We start from the raw sequence: 15,159 nt of genomic DNA, 5'->3' as shown, positions 1-15,159 counted from the left end.
GCTTTAGCTTCCCCCAGGATGCACTTGGGTCCGTCCTCCTCTATACCCCGCCCCCGAGACACAGGTACCTCAGTTTTAGTTGGTACCCGGCCGAGGTCGGTCACCCTGGTGCAGTGGGGCTGCATAGCAGCCCCTAAGCTTATATTTTAAAGAAGATTTTATTTATTTTTACTATCTTCTGAGCGGCAGCATCAGACTGTCCATCTGGACGTCCACGCTGCCGCTCCAACACCCCCGCTGGCGCTGCGATGCCAGTACTGATCTGGGGATCGCAGCGGGATCCCGGAGTCAGTACTAGCGTGGCTCCAGGACCTCCCACAGACTGCTGCCGGGCTCATGGGGATCAAGGTAAGCTGCGAGTAGCACTATCAGCGCTGCTCGCGGGGATAAATGCAGTCTTCAGCCGCCGGTCTCTGGGGACAGACCGGCGGCGCTAGTAGCGGTGGCGGGCTTCCCCCTCTTCAGGAATACCCCGCAGGACCACCAGGGAATAATTGCTGGAGGGGAACCAGCGTCCCTGGGGTTAATTGCTAGCTAGGGGAGACAGCCTTCCCTGGTTTAGCGGCTCCTCCCCTCAGCTCAGCATGCCTTCTCTCACGTGTGCTGGCGTCGCTGAGCTGTTCCTCCTGCGGCCACTCCTCAGAGCTCTCCGGCGGCCATCTTTTGCTGGCTAACAATGCAGACTCCCAGGCGGTGCGTGGACCGGTCCCCCTGTGTACCTCTCCTTTGCAAAGGGACAGTGTACGCAGCACTATAGGCCTCCCAGACACTGAATCTGGGAGGTTGATTGTAGCGGCAGGTGCAGTGCGTAACTGATTTTATTGCATTATATGTGACTATTGCTAGTGCTGCTGTCTGTGACTTATTCTAACTTACTGTCACCTTATACCTATCCCTTTCCTTCTACTACGGCCCAGCAGGTGTGTGGGGGAAGGGCTTTTCCTGTGGACCTCATATATATAAATTAACTATTTATGAGGCCAGTCACATACAGTTGTGTGCTACACAGTACCATATTGTGGGCTGTTTGTGTTGCATACTGGTGAAGAGCGCGGGTGTTGACACCATAATTCCTCTGGTGATACGTATTTACTGTTTCTACTGCAGGGTCCATAGGGTATAGGCGATGGCGGCAGACATCCAGGCACCACAGAGTTAAATTTTCAGCCTCCCAGGATGCACTGGGGTCCCTCTCCTATACCCCGCCCCCGAGCCTCAGGCCACTCAGTTTTCGTCGGTGCCTGGCCGGACCAGTCGCACCGTACAGAGGGGGGTCTTTTCAAGGCCCCTGAAGATTTCTTCGCAGCTGTGGCTGCACAACTAGAGTGCTCCAGCATAGGACAGTCAGTATTGACGTCCATGCTGTCACTCCTACACCCCGTCGGTACCGATCCGGGGATGCTGGTTGGTAGCTGGGGTCACAGCTAGCGGTGACCCCGGCTACCTGGACTGTGGCCGGATGCACGGGGGACAAGGTAAGCGGCGGGGTCCCGCGGTGGGCACCCGCCGGTAACAGTCATTTTTGGTCCCCAGGCAGGGGGCTCCCTGGGGACCGGCTCATGTGCGGTACAGCGCGGCGTCCCAGGGGTTAATAGCAGGCCGGGGGAGAACGCCTTCCCTGTCTCACAGCCGGCGTCTCCCCCGCTGCACAGTGCCATTCCACAGCGGTCTGAGCGGGCTGTGTCAGCGCTCCTCCCCCGGGCCCGCCTCCTCTCTGCTCCTCGGTGGCCATTTTCTCACTACATGTGCTGGGAATGACAAACGCTGCTGGAAGCTGTTACAGGTGCCATTGCGGTCCGGGTCCCCCGCATACCTCTCCTTCAATAAGGTCAGTGTATGCAGCACTGTTTCCTACCAGGCTCTGGTCTGTGTAGTTGATCGCAGTGCTTGTAATGCAGGATGTTATCTGTGCATTGTATGTGACTTAAATGCTAGCGCTGTTTGCCTGTACTTTCATTTCTGACTGTCAGCCTTTTTTCCTATCCCTGTTCTTCTGCTACAGCCCTTGCGGTGCGGTGTTGCAGGGTGTTTATTACCTCACAGTAAACGTGGTTTTTCTGTGTGGGAGGTCACATACGCTCCGTTCACAATCCTCATGTCTGAAAGTGAACAAGGATATCCTCTTCCAGCTATAATGTACTGATATCATGTGCAGTTAGCGGAGGGATATGTAGACGCTGAGGGTTTATGGAGGGCATGTTGTATTATATATCACGCCCCATTTCTGTCACTGTGCCTGCACAAAAAGCGACCGCCCTCGGCTGGCTAAGATGCTTACAGCCCTTGTGGGCAACGCTCCCTGCGTTTTCCCATAGGGGTTATCGCAGCAAGTGGTGGTCTCATCACATGCAGGGGTCCCTGGACAGTTGATGGTACCCCAGTGTATCCTGTTTTTCGCCCCCCCAGGTCTCGCAGGAGCCTGTGTGGGTGAATTTATTGTCCAAATGGTATAACACCTGATGGACGTTTTGCAGGGGGAGTCACCATTTCGGCCTTCTAAACGGCCTTTCGGGTCTCAGACGGGTAAGGACATGACGTCTGATGACGGTGACATTATTGACTTTTTCAGACACGAGCCCCTTAGTGCAAAGGAGGCGTAATCTGGGTCTAAAGTCTATATACCTGGCCTTATACGGGCAGTCCGTGCGGCTTTGGCTATTACATATCCCCCGTGGCTAAATCCAACTATGCCTTCTTTAAGGATAAGTGTGTTGCCACTGTAATTCCATTATCTGGTCAGGTGGATCATTTAGAGGAGGCGTGGAAAATCCGGGTAAGCAGTTCCAGCCTCAAAAACGGTTGACCTTTTGCATACCCCTTTGCGGATAATTATTTTTCCGAATGGGAGTTACCTTTACAGGTAGATTCTCATGTTACACGCCTAGTGAGGAGTGTTACGTGGCCCATGCCCTCTCCTTGAAGGAGGTTACACATTGCAAGGTGCAAATATATCTAAAATCCAATTATTCCCTTGCTGGAGGGGCTTCCAGGCCGGCTATGGCCGTGTGCTGGGGGGCCAGAGCCATGGAGCGCTGGGTAGGTAACTGGATCTCTGCACACTGACTCTCCAGCAGAGCAGGTGGATAGTGGCAAATTCTCAGAGACTTAGCCACGTTCATAATGAGACAGTCTTACATATAGCCTACTCCTTTCCAGAATCTCCTCAGCAGCAGTAGCGGCTCGCCGCTCCCTGTGGTTGCGCTCTTGGAAAGCGGACACAGATTCCATTTGGAATGCTTTGCCTTTTACGGGACAGGTCCTGTTTGGCCCTCACAATTGGACACAATTGTGGCCCCACAGGCAGCAGCTACGTCTGCCTGTCTACCATCGGCTACAGTCCCATCGGGGTCTGGGGTTTTGTCTTTTCGGCCCTGTGAGGCCAGGGTAAGTCTAAAATATAGCTTTCCAAGACAGTCAGTAGCCAGGAAATCTGCTCAGCCATAAGAACAGGCTTGGATTACAAGACGTCCTACTCCCAAGTTGGACTATAAGCCTTCAGCCTCACGGGACGGGCCTCCTCTCGGGGGACCCCAGAGTTGGAGGCCGGCTTCTCCAGTTCGCCCAGTGCTGGTGTCTGACCTCCACGGACACTGGGGTAAGAGAAGTATTTTCTTGAATGTATGTCCTCTCCTCCTGGTAAAAGCCTCTCAGACGGTTTTTCATTACAGGTCTTCTGTCAATTCAAGACAAGGCCCTGTAATTTTTGAGGGTGTTACACTCTATGCTACAGGCAGGAGTTATAGTACCTATTCCATTGCCCCAAAGGGGAACGAGGTATTACTCCATCCTCTTTCTAGTATGGAAACCCAATGGGTCTTACCTGGACATCCTCAACCTCAAATCCTTCAACAAATTCTTAAGGGTTCCTTGGTTCAGGAGGGAGACCCTGCATTCCATCATTCAATGGAGCCTGGGAATTTTGTGGTGTCGTTGGATATATTCAGGGTGACTACCTGAATGTCCCTATTTTCTTCGAACACCAGTGTTTTTCCTCAGGTTTGCAGTGGTCGATAAGCATTTCCAGTTTTACCAGGGTCATGGCAGTTATGGCAGCCCACCTGCAGATGCAGGGGGTCCGCTTGTTACCCAATCCGGGCGACCTCCTGGTGTTACCAGAGTCTCCAGAGAACCTTCAGTGCCATCTGCAACGGACAATATCTGTGTTGCTACGTTAGGGCTGACTGATACAACTGGAAATGGTCCTCTCTGATTCTTCACAGAGGATGCTCCATATACCAACATCTGAGGATCTTTGTGATTGAGGAAAAGATCTCTGCATTACAGGCAAAGGTACGCAGTTGCCTGCAGAGTCGCCGAGTGTCTATTCACTCGGCAATGTGGTTTCTGGGTTCCAGGGTGTCGCTGTTCGACATGGTGGAGAGTACCCAGTGTCACTCTAGAAAAATTGATCCTCTCCGGCTGGGATGGGTTGCCCCATAGGATAAGGTCAATAGTGCTTTCCCCGAAGGTTTGTCTCTCTCTGGCCTGGTGGCTGCGGAAAGCTTACCTAAACAAGGGGCACCCCTTTGGGATTGCGCACCGGGTCCTTCTGACAACGGACGCCAGTATCCGTGGCTGGGAAGCAGTGACGGGTCCACACTTGTTCCAGGGCAGGTGGACTCCAGTAGTTTTTGCGCTTTCCATAAACATCTGAGAACTCTGGGCAGTATTCACGGTTCTCCAGCATGCAGGACAGGTCCTCCACGGAAATACCGTGCAGGTACGGTCTGACAACGCCATCATGATGGCTTATGTAAACCACCTAGGTGGTTCCCGAAGTCGGGCGACACTAACAGTGGTGTCTCGAATTCTGGCTTGGGTGGAAGGCTATATCCCTGCCGTCATCGGCAGTGTTCATTCAGAAATCCTCAGATGGAAAGCAGGCTTTCCCAGCCGTCAGGACGTGCATTCAGGGAAATGTCCTCTTTATCAGGAGGTGTTCAATCTTCTGGTGAACAAGTGGAGCCTTTCAGAGATGAGACTCTTATGGTAGACGTATGTTGGTCCAGTGGACCTTCTAAGTTGTGTACCTCGTCCCTCTGTTATCCCTTCCTCCAGTAATAGCAAGAAGGAGGCGCGCTCCTGCTGATAGCTCGTGCGTGGGCCAGACGGCACTATTACTCAGATCTTTGGAGTGTTTCAGTTAACACTCCGAAGCTGTTGCCTCTACGCCCGGACCTGTTGTCTCAGGATCCTGGCTGATACCCAGACCTGGGTTGTCTGTCCTTGCCGTTGTGGCGGTGGAGACTGCCCTCTTAAGGTCTAGGAGTTTTTCCAGCTCTATAGTTAACAGGGCCTATGTCCATGCTAAGAGGTCGGAAGATTTTATCTGCAAGAATTTACCATCAGGTATGGCATACTTTCTTTCAGTTGTGTCGCCCTACAGGCTCTGCTCCTCGGGTATTCCGGATATCCAGAGTGTTGGCTTTCCTACAGGTGGGCTTAGATAACGGTCTTCACCTTGCTTACCTGAAGGTGCAGGTTTCATCGTAGGATTGCTACTCTTACTGATGTCCGCACCTTTGTGCAGGGTATACATTATATTCAGCATCCCTTTGTTCCTCCTGTGGCTCCTTGGGATTTGGCTGTGGTCTTTAGGGCTCTCTGAGGACCGCCATTTGATCCACTGGGCTCAGTGGACTTCAAATGGCTTATGGCTAGGAATGTATTCCTTCTGGCCATTGATTTGGCCGGTAGGATCTCAGAATGGGGGGCTCTGTCATGTAGACCTCCCTCTTTCTCATCTTTCCTAGGAACAGGGCAGTGCTTCGCACTTGCCCTGGTTTTGTACCTACGGTGGTGTCTAGTTTCCACATCAATGAGGAAATTATAGTACCTGCCTTTACTTCCCCAGTCCTTTCTGCTGGTGAGGCCTCTTTGGATGTGGTACTGGCTCTAAGAATTTAAGTTGACCGTACCAGTCCATTTAAGAAATCAGACTCTCGGTTTTTTTCCTTTCTGGTTTCCATAAAATAGGTTGGCCTGCCACTGCGCTAACTTTGGCAGGATGGATTCACAGGTCTTCCTGTTCCATCCTCTTTTAAAGCTCTTCCACTAGGTCTGTGGGTCCTTCGTGGGCAGCTCGACGTGGCGGTTCAGCAGTGATTGGCAGCCACGTGGCCATCTGTCCATATTTTTGTAAGGTATTATGTTTTTGATACCTTCGCCTCTCAGGATGCTTCCTTCGGGCGGCAGATTCTCCTTACAGCACAGGAGCGTCCCCACCCTTAAAGGATACTGCTTTGGGACATCCCCAAGGTATCCTGTGGATACCCTATGGACCCTGCAGTAGAAAATGAGATATGGTAAGAACTTACCCTTGTTATCTCTATTTCTACGAAGTCCATAGGGTTCAACAGGACTCCCGCCCTGTCGCACCTGTACTGCAGATGGGCTTTGATCTGGTCACCGGTTTCTCCGTCTCCTTCTGGTGCGAATGTGATTCTTATGTGTTCCAGACTTTCTTCTCTCTCTTTTTTGCTCCTGCTCCGGCCTATGGCTTGTTACGAAACTGAGTGGCCTGAGGCTCGGGGGCAGGGTATAGGAGAGGGACCCCAGTGCATCCTGGGAGGCTGAAAATTTAACTCTGTGGTGCCAGGATGTCTGCCGCCATCGCCTATACCCCAAGGTATCCTGTGGAACCCTATGGACTTTGTAGAAATAGAGATAAGGGTAAGTTCTTACCATATCTCATATTATCATGTCTGATGAGATTGAGTGCTCTGTGGCTCCTGTGTTTTCTTGCAGACACTGTTCTGCGGGAGTGGATAGGGAGGACTTACCTCAGGATGGTCTGTGCGGGTGGTGCCAGCTGGTTCCTGGCCCCTTTAAAAACCCTATGTCGCAGGATCCTCCATGGGCGATGTTTTTTCAAGTGCTGGCGTCAATTCTGGACTGTTTAGCGGTTCCGACATCAGTGCCTTCTAGGGTGTTGCCCCAGTAGACGATCCCCCATTCCCTGGGTATTCCGCAGTTATTGCAGTCTCCCTCAGGGTCTCAGACTGTGGGGTCTTATGCAGGGTTGCCTTTGTACAGTCAGGTGCATAAATATTGGGACATTGACAGAATTTTCATATTTTGGCCTCTATTCACCACCACAATGGCTTTGAAATGAAACAAACAGACTTTCAGATTTAATTTGAAGGTAATTACATCCAAATCAGGTGACCGGTGTAGGAATTACAACCGTTTCTATATGTGCCTCCCACTTTTTAAGGGGCCAAAAGTAATGGGACTATCAACTCAAAAGCTATTTCATGGACAGGTGTGGGCTATTCCCTCGTTATTTCATTATCAATTAAGCAGGTAAAAGGTCTGGAGTTGATTCTAGGTGTGACATTTGCATTTGGAATCAGTTGCTGTGGACTCTCAATATGAGATCCAAAGAGCTGTCACTATCAGTGAAGCAAGCCATCATTAGGCTGGAAAATCAAAACAAACCCATCCGAGAGATAGCAAAAACATTAGGTGTGGCCAAATCAACTGTTTGGAACATTCTTAAAAAGAAAGAACGCACAGGAGAGCTCAGCAACAGCAAAAAAAATGCCAGAAGACCACGGAAAACAACTGTGGTGGACGACAGAAGAATTATTTCCCTGGTGAAGAAAAACCCATTCACAACAGTTTGCCAAATCAAGAACACTCTCCAGAAGGTAGGTGTATATGTGTCAAAGTCAGCAATCAAGAGAAGACTTCATAAGAGTGAATATAGAGGGTTCACCACAAGATGTAAACCATTGGTGAGCCACAAAAACAGGAAGACCAGATTAGAGTTTGCCAAACAACATCTAAAAAAGCCATTACAGTTCTGGAACAATATCCTATGGGACAGATGAGACAAAGATCAACTTGTACCAGAATGATGGGAAGAGAAGAGTATGGAGAAGGAAAGGAGCTGCTCATGATCCAAAACATACCACCTCATCAGTGAAGCATGGTGGTGGTAGTGTCATGGCATGGCATGTATGGCTGCCAATGGAACTGGTTCCCTTGTATTTATTGATGATGTGACTGCTGACAAAAGCAGCAGAATGAATTCTGCAGTGTTTCGGGCAATAGTATATGCTCATATTCAGTCAAATGCTTCAGAACTCATTGGACGGCGCTTCACAGTGCAGATGGACAATGACCCGAAGCATACTGCAAAAGCAACCAAAGAGTTTTTTAAGGCTAAAAAGTGGAATGTTATGCAATGGCCAAGTCAATCCCCTGACTTGAATCCGATTGAACATGCATTTCACTTGATGAAGACAAAACTGAAGGGAAAATGCCCCAAGAACAAGCAGGAACTGAAGACATTTGCAGTAGAGGCCTGGCAGAGCATCACCAGGGATGAAACCCAGCGTCTGGTGATGTATATGCGTTTCAGACTTCAGGCTGTAATTGCCTGCAAAGGATTTGCAACAAAGTATTAAAAAGTGAAAGTTAGATTTAGGATTGTTTAGTTTGTCCCATTACTTTTGGCCCCTTAAAAAGTGGGAGGCACATATAGAAACCATTGTAATTCCTACACCGTTCACCTGATTTGGATGTAATTACCCTCAAGTTAAATCTGAAAGTCTGCAGTTAAAGCACATCTTGTTTGTTTCATTTCAAAGCCATTGTGGTGGTGAATAGAGGCCAAAATATTAAAATTCTGTCAATGTCCCAATATTTATGCACCTGCCTGTATGTCCAGTCTCCCCCTGTGACGCAACAGTCTGTGGTGCCTTTTCCGGGGTTTCCTCAGGCACCTCCTCCACCCTGGGTGGATGTATTGTCCAGCTCTGTGCAGAGTCTGGCGGCCTCATCTTCGGTTTTTCAGTCGATATTGCATAGTGACTTGCCCCATAAGGCGTCCAAGCGTCATGTAGTGAGTTCTCTGACGGCACTGCTGTCGGGCTCTGATGTGTCTTCGGATGACTGAGAAGTCCATCAGGACACTGACTCGGATGCTATGTCCAGGAGGACTAAGTCCTCCATAAATGTGCCAGCATTGGTTAGGGCGGTGCACGCTATCCTCATATCGAGGAGGATGAACCGGCCCCTAGGTATAAGTACCCTAATTTTAAAAAGGTTAAGGTAACCTCGAGTGTCTTTCCCTTGTCTGACCAGTTGACGGATCATATGGCGGGGGCCTGGCAGCTGCCCAGTAAAAGATTCCAGCCACAAAAGAGGCTGGCGTCTAATTATCCTTTTCCTGAGGCTCATTGCAGGAAGTGGGAAACCTCTCCAGCGGTGGACTCCCATGTCACCCGTTTGATTAAGAGCGCTAATCTACCATTGCCGTCTATCTCCTCTTTAAAGGATCCCACGGACAGGAAGGTAGAGATCTGTTTAAACTCTACTTACTCCCTCTCGGAAGCTAAGGCCATCGAGAGCTGGGCTAACGCTCTGGAGGATAATTTCCCTTAGGATGTTCCGGATATCCAGAGAGCATTAATTGGACAAATGAGGGATGCTGCTTCCTATATCGGGGAAGCGTCGTTGGATGCTAGTCTGCTGACCTCTAGGGTTTCGGCGGTTGCTGTCTGCTCGTCGGTCTTGTGGCTGAGGTCTTGGCGAGCAGATGCGGATTCTAAAAAGGGTCTGGAGGCCTTGCCCTTTAATGGTGAGTTGCTATTTGGTCCAGGCTTGGACAAAATAGTAGATACCTTGGCTGAATCCAAGTCGGCATTCCTTCCTTCGGCCTCTGCGCCGACTAAAGTGAGGAGCTCTGCTTTTTGGTGCTTTCAGGTTCAAGGTAAGGCCAAGAGTCAGTCCTTCCCGAGACATTCGGTGACCAAGGCCGCATCCAAGCCCAAGAAGCAGGCATGGAGTGGAGTTCCAAGCAGGAGGATAAACCTGCTGCCTGATGGGACGTGCCTCCCTCTGGGGGACCTCAGAGTGGGGGGCCGACTTCTCCAATTCGCCCAGTGCTGGCACAATACCACCACGGATGCCTGGGTTCGAGAGGCAGTCTCCCAGGGGTACGCCCTGTCTTTTCGACTCAGGCCGCCCCACCAGTTTTTTTTGCACAAGTCCTTCTCTGCACAAGACCAAAGCTTCCCAGATTCAGGTAGCTATAGAGTCCTTACTACAAGCAAGGGTCATTGTTCCCGTTCTGCAGTCTCAACACGGGACAGGGTACTATTCTACTCTGTTTCTGGTATAGAAGGTCAATGGTTCTCATCGCCAGTCTCTGAACAAATACCTCAGGGTTCCCAAGTTCAGGATGGAAACATTACGTTCCATCATTTTGGTGATGGAACCAGGGGATAACATGGTTTCCCTGGATATCCAGGACGCCTATCTTCACATGCCCATAGCACCTGCACACCAGCGGTATCTGAGGTTTGCTATCCTGCAACATCACTACCAGTTTCGGGCATTGCCTTTTGGCCTTTCCACGGCTCCGAGGGTGTTCACCAAGGTGATGGCAATTATGGCCGCCCACCTTCGGGGCCAGGGTATACGGCTGCTGCCGAATCTGGATGATCATCTTCTGCTGGCGAGCTCCCCAAAGGTACTTCTTCGACATCTCCACCTGACCATTGCTTGTCTTCAAGCACACGGGTGGTTGATAAATTGGAAGAAGTCATCTCTGATCCCATCGCAATGGATGGTCCATTTTGGAGCCCTTCTGGATTCTCGTCAACAAAGGATTTTTCTGACTCCAGAAAAGGTGTCCTCTCTACAACTGCGGATACACAGTTGCCTGAGCAGTTGCAAGGTGTCGGTCCACTCGGCAATGATAGTCCTAGGGTCCATGGTGTCAGCATTCGACATGGTAGAATTTGCCCAGTTCCATTCCAGGCCCCTGCAGGGGCAGATTCTGTCCGAATAGAACGGGTTACCTCACCGGATCCGATCCCAGACGCTGGCCTTTTCCCTGAAAATGCGCTGGTTTCTAGCTTGGTGGCTTCAGCCATCTCATCGAGGGTCGTCCCTTTTGGATCCCGGACTGGGTTCTGCTCACAACAGATGCCAGTCTCCAGGGTTGTGGGGCAGTGGTCAGCTCGTTGTCTCTTCAGGGCCATTTGTCGGCGGAGGAAGCAGGTCTTCCCATAAACGTTCTGGAGCTGCGGGCTGTGTACAGGGCTCTGCTGTCAGGCATCGCTCTTCAAAGGAAGGGCGGTATAGGTGCAATCCGACAACGCCACCACGGTGGCGTACATCAATCACCAGGGAGGAACTCACAGTCGAGCGGCAATGTTAGGTGTCTTGCATCCTGGCTTGGGCGGAGTGCCACCTTCCTGCAATCTCGGCAGTCTTCATCCTGGGAGGCCTCAACTGGGAGGCGGACTTCCTCAGCCGTCACGACGTGCACCCAGGGGAATGGTCGCTTCACCTGGAGGTGTTTCAACTTCTCGTGAACAAATGGGGACTGCTGGAGCTGGACCTGATGGCCTCCCGTCACAACTACAAGTTGCCTGTTTACGGCTCAAGGACAAAAGACGCAGGCGCTAGTCTGGTGGACGCGCTGTCGGTGAAATGGACATTTCACCTAGCGTACCTGTTTTCTTCGATCTCCCTACTGCCTCGGGTACTAAGAAAAATCAAACAGGACGAAGGCGCCTTTCTGCTAATGGCTCCAGCATGGCCCAGACTTCCTTGGTACTCAGATCTCAGGAGCTTGTCCATGGACGTTCCGTACCTTCTGCCTCAGCGTCGGGACCTGCTGTCTCAGGGGCCCTGCCTTTACCCGGATCTGGGTCGACTGTCTTTAACGGCGTGGCTCTTGAGACAGCAGATTTAAGGTCCCAGGGATTTTCAAGCTCTGTCATCAGTACCATGCTGAGGGCGCGTAAACCTGCCTCCGCACGGATTTACCACAGGATGTGGCACACTTACTTTCAGTGGTGTGAGTCCAGAAACTTTGACGCAATTGCTTCAGCGAGGAGGGTATCTGAGTTGGGGGCGCTTTCCTGTAGTTCCCCCTTCTTAATTTTTCACCAGGACAGAGCGGTGCTTCGCCCTCGTCCTGAGTTTTTGCCTAAAGTTTTCTCTAAGTTCCACATCAGGAAATTGTGGTACCTGTGTTGCAGTCATCTGATCTTACAGCTGGCGAGGCTTCGTTGGACGTTGTCCGTGCTCTCAGAATTTATGTGGACCGGACTGCTTCTGTTAGAAGGTCCGATTCTTTGTTTGTCCTCTTTGTTGGCAGGCCAACCCCTCCTGTGGAAACCTAACAAACTGTTGCCCGTTGGCTTTATTCTGTTATTTGTGAGGCTTATGTACAGGAAGGTTTACCTGTCCCAGCCTCTGTTAAGGTTCATTCCACTCGGTCTGTGTGTCCTTCTTGGGCTGCTAGCCGTGGTGCCTCCGCTGTTCAGCTGTGCAAGGCAGCCACTTGGTCTTCCATTCAGACGTTTTTGAGGTTTTATGTGTTTGACACCTTTGCCTCTCAGGATGCATCCTTTGGGCACAGAATTCTCCTTTCTGCACAGGAGTGTCCCTGCCCTTAGTTGAACTGCTTTGGGACATCCCCAAGGTCAACCCTATGGACCCTTATGTAGAAAACAAGAGCTATGGTAAGAACTTACCTTTGTTATCTCTGTTTCTACGAAATCCATAGGGTCCACAAGGCGCCCGCCCTGACGCACCTGGCTTCAAATGGGCTGTGTTGCTGGTCACCCGTTTTCCGTCTCACATTTCTGTGAGTATGGTTTCTTGTGTGTTCCAGTCTTCCTTCTCTCTGTTTAGTCTCCTCCTCCGGCCTTGGCTGCTTACCAACTGAGGTGCCTGTGCCTCGGGGGTGGGGTATAGAGGACGACGGACCCAAGTGCGTCCTGGGGGCAGCTAAAGCTTTAACTGCGTGGTGCCCGTGGATCCAGATCCAGCTATACCCCAAGGTCAAGCCTGTGGACCCTATGGACTTCGGTGAAACAGAGATAACAAAGGTAAGTTCTTACCATATCTCTTGTTTTTCTTCTTCCTCCTTGGCAGCCTACACCAGAGGGTAATCCACCCCTCCTCCAGAGTATGTACAGGAAAGAGACGCATTGGGAGGGTATATAGGGCTGCACCTCCACCTTTCCGTGTCTTCCAGCTTATTCCGAGCTGAAACTGATCTCAATACACAACATATTATCCTTTTTTTTTTTCTGTCTACAGTCAGCCTAGGTAGTTTGTTATGCTTTATGTTTACCAATCATTCATTTAAAAAAAAAAAAAAAAAACCCTTAGTGATTAAATGCAACATACTGTGGCTGTTCTTGGTATGACTATGTGCCTGACATCTGCATAAAGGATAAGAAAAACTAATATCAGAACAGTCTTTTGTGGATATGATATGTAAAACATAAGTCTCCTGTGAGTGACCTTAGAAAGGCTATCCAAAACTTGTTTGAATTGGTGCTCAAAAAGAAATTCTAGTGCACACAAAGGAAATGATGTGAGCCTGCACTTACCTTTAAAACAATTTTCATCCTATTGTTTTTTTTTCCCTCTGATCCACCAAAAAACAAAATAAAGTAAGCCTTCATATTTCTATTATAAATGAAATATAGTGCAATACCCTATAAAATATAAAGCAATGCCATAGAAGCAGCAGTATATGGAGGGATCAGTCCACAGATATTTCTTAGAAGGGCAATGTTGTGTGGAAGAAGTACTGTCTATTTTATATGCGTTTTGTGGAACAACTTCAGAGAAATAGGAAAATGGTCAGGTTTTATATACAGATGGGTCAGTTTGGTTGTAAAGCATGTAGCCTATGTCACTGTTTGTTAAAGGAAGATACTGCACATACACTATGTAGACAAAAGTGAATGGCATCCCCCATGTAAGTGAAATGGTGTGCTCCTGCAGCAGACATGTGTTCATGAAGGTATAAAAGGAGACGTATAGAGATATTCTCGATAACTCTGTGCTCCCTACATTGTGTCAGTTCTACAGAAACAACGAATGGTTTTATCAGGATGACCATGCCACCTGTCATGTTTCCAGAGCGACGCTGGCCTGATATACAAAAAAATTTGATGCCCTAGATGGACTGGACAGCTCAGAGTCCACATCTTAACCCCATTGAGAACCTCTGGAATGAACTGGAGCGACGAGTGCATTCTAGGCCGACACGACCTTCTTCAGTGTCACCGGTTTTTAAGGCGGAATGGTAAAACATACCGCCTGCTGTTGTCCAGGAACTTGTGGACAGTTTGCCAAGAAAGGTGTCTACAGTAATCACTGCACGTGGTGGGCCTACAAAGTACTGACGACAATGTAATCTCGATCTATTTGCTGTCCGTATCCAATCACGTTTGTCTACATAGTGTAATAGGAAAAAAAAATCACATGAAAACAAGATCCCAGAAGGTGCATAGATTGAATATTACCACATTTAGAGCAGTTTACAGTCCCCACCAAATGTGGTTATTCTTAAAGATGTAAAGTATGTCCTCTGCAGAATATATAATTGGATTTGCTGAAGCCACTCTGACATTGTAGTACTGTGCACAGAATCTGTCATCAGAGGGGGCTTCCAGCTCCAGGATTATTTCCTGTACAAGAACATGCAAATATTTGATGGGAACCTTCTTTACGTGTCATCTGATCATTGTGGGACTTATTCAGTGTTAGTTGAGACTTTTCATTGAATTTGCAGGACTGAGAACATTAATAGAGTTGGCGTGTAGTTACAACGAATGTACAGTAAAGCATGTTTTAATCTGGGTATGTAGTCAGAAGTTAAGGCAAACATTGCCACTGAAAAGTCTCAAACACAGCTTCCTAGAGGGATGTAACTTGTGTCGGCTCTAACACTGCAGTAAGTGTAAATTTGATAATTATGACTGGCTGAGATTGGTCGCAAATGGTGAAAACACACTCATGCAAAATCGGTAGCTACAACACTATTTTCAGAGTGATTTTATACTGCAATGAATGCTTCATCCTTTTGGGGTATATCAGGTTCCCAAACTTGGTCCCCAAGGTACCCCAACAGTCCAGGTTTTAAGGATATCCATGCTTGACCACACGTGACTTAATTATTACCTCAGTCCGTTTGATTAAACCACCTTTGCTCAGCCATAGATATCTCTAAAACCTAAACTGTTGGGGTGCCTTGAGGACAGTGTTTGGGAACCTCTAGGTTAGGGAAAGTCTGCACGTATGTTTAAGCGGGGTCATAAAAAAAACAATTATTAAATGAGCTATTTGTGCCTGCATTGCTTCGCATTCATCATACTCCAAGGCAATTGG

The sequence above is a fragment of the Taudactylus pleione genome, unplaced genomic scaffold (genome assembly GCF_031769625.1).
Source record: "Taudactylus pleione unplaced genomic scaffold, aTauple2 ptg000703l, whole genome shotgun sequence".
In the NCBI taxonomy this organism is placed as follows: Eukaryota; Metazoa; Chordata; class Amphibia; order Anura; family Myobatrachidae; genus Taudactylus; species Taudactylus pleione.
Note: the sequence above shows the minus strand (reverse complement) of the source record.